This window comes from Palaemon carinicauda, chromosome 5, assembly GCF_036898095.1.
Source record: "Palaemon carinicauda isolate YSFRI2023 chromosome 5, ASM3689809v2, whole genome shotgun sequence".
Classification (NCBI taxonomy): Eukaryota; Metazoa; Arthropoda; class Malacostraca; order Decapoda; family Palaemonidae; genus Palaemon; species Palaemon carinicauda.
The window spans coordinates 183,605,332-183,607,490 of record NC_090729.1 but is presented as its reverse complement, the minus strand read 5'-3'; the positions used below and the strand labels follow the sequence as shown (position 1 = coordinate 183,607,490).

The 2,159-nt window shown below is 38.9% G+C and overlaps 1 long non-coding RNA gene across 1 annotated transcript; it reads right to left on the bottom strand.

Annotated features, from left to right (window-relative positions):
- Window positions 1-367: 367 nt before the first annotated feature.
- LOC137641671 (uncharacterized) lies at window positions 368-1,766 on the bottom strand. The gene is made up of 3 exons (XR_011044565.1): window positions 1,700-1,766; window positions 1,134-1,510; window positions 368-541 (listed from the first exon to the last, which is right to left on the bottom strand). It is a non-coding gene; the product is annotated as an uncharacterized lncRNA (long non-coding RNA).
- Between the last annotated feature and the right edge of the window lie 393 nt (window positions 1,767-2,159).

Below are 2,159 nucleotides of genomic sequence, written 5' to 3'. Positions count from 1 at the left end.
CATCATTTAAGAAATTTACATATAGTGGCACAAGCTTTGCTTCATTATACAAAAGAGATAGGAGAATGTAGAAATTAAGTTGACCTTTTCGTGATTTTCTGTTTAGTCTGTGGTGCCACCCTTCCACGTCGTTGTTTGTCCTGACACTCCTACCAAAAACACACCACGCTTTGGGTGGCCACATTTCGGAGGAAATCCAAGTATTGTGAATGTATTCTAAAAGATTTAAAAGTTGTTGTGACCCAGCTGCTTTTCTATAAAATCTTAAAAATAGTCCTTCTATGTGATCATCAGGTACGTATGGTAGAGAAAGAAGTTGTCTCACAAACTTATATGTTTTGGTGTCACTTGTGTATGCAGACTGAAGGCTAAATTCTTGGGCCTTCCTCCACACTGCTTGTCCCCAGTGAAACGCACAACCACGCATAACTACATCTGGGAACACATCTGGGATAGCCCGCCAAACACTTGCCTCAAAATCTAGAATTACTTCTTGTACTTTTAATTGTTCACCTAGGATTTCCTTAATTCTACTAAACACCTTTTTGTAATCTTTGCGTCTCTTACCTGACATTAAAACAAATACAAGAGGCATTTGTTTCACATTCCCATCATACTTCATGAATGCATGAATGCTAAAAAGTTGTGTGAAGGGTTGCCTAACAACTTTGAATGTCCCATCGACATACCACCTTTTTGCTTTAGCAAGTAACTGACACTGTCCTTCTGTTGCAAATACTAAGTGACGTCTATCCCCTACATGTATATCAAATTTAAGAAAGTTAGGTGGTATGTGTTCCTCACTAATTTCAAAACTCAAATCCACGGGTTCAGCAGGTCTGTTTGCTTGCCGCTTCCTGTTTGCTTGACGAGCGAGATTTATGGGGGCAGGTAGTGAAGCAGTAGGCATTGTTGGATCTACGTTTTCAAGGATTACTTCCTCCACGATTTCTAATGCGGGCCGAAACACATCCTCCATTGCTTTATCTTTAATTAATTTTGAAACCTTACTTGTGGTAGCAGGGCATGTTTCCGGTGGATGGGAATGTTCACTGGGCCCTCTGATAAATGAATTATTCACTTCCTTTATTATCATTCCACACTTAACATTTTTATTCCTAACTGCGCAACGCCAATGAACACCAACTGTTGTTTCTCTTTTGAATGTATATGAATAACCCTGACTGTCTACAAGTTTCTGTTTTCCTCTTTGTGATGACGCACACACTTTTTCATAAGTAATACATTCTACCAATGCTTGTGCCTGATCCTCGATTAAACATTCACCATTATTTACAGAGTCCTCGTTGATAAGATTATCCACCAACGCTTCATCAGGTGGATGGTCAGTGATACAGTCAGCAGTGTTGCCTAGTTTGGAAGAGCATGTGGCACACCTCCAATCAATTTCCACCCCCTCTCTTACTGCTTTTCTGTAATCTTCCCTGGTAACGCCCGTCCCACAAGTTCGGTGTTGCCACAAATTGCATCCGTCACACAGCAATGCCTCCTGCAACAATTTGTACTCAGATGATTTTCTAGTCGATATATCAATTTATATTTCTCCGTTCTTATAAAATGATTATCTGGTAATGGCAACTCAAAATTTACAATCGTCAATAGGATTAAGATAATTTAATTTAATAATATCAATATATAATTTAATTTAACAATATTTACCTAAATTCTTAAATCGCACCTGTCGAGGTCGCACTGTGTTTAGGCACAGCAAACACTTGTCCATGGTAGGTTGCGCCTTCAGCTGTGTACAGATACAGGTATGAGTGCAGAATAGCCTAAAAAAAAACGGACTAGAGAAAAGACATAAACTAGTGTAGTTTGTTTTGGCTGTTAGGCATACTGTTTATTTTGGTTAGGCATACTCTGTTTATTTTGGTTGTTACAGCTTTTGGTGGTAATTATGCAATTATCCTGTAAAACAAGCTTGAGACAAACACAGAGAGAGAGGGAGAGAGAGAGATAATGCGTTGAGAAACACGCTCTCTCTCTCTCTCTCTCTCTCTCTCTCTCTCTCTCTCTCTCTCTCTCTCAAAAGGATATAGTCCGTTTTAATCTTTAATTCCCCATCTTTTAAAAGAGGACAAATTCCTTTTGTTTCCATAAATTTGGTTGTTACAGCTTTTGGTGGTAATTATGCA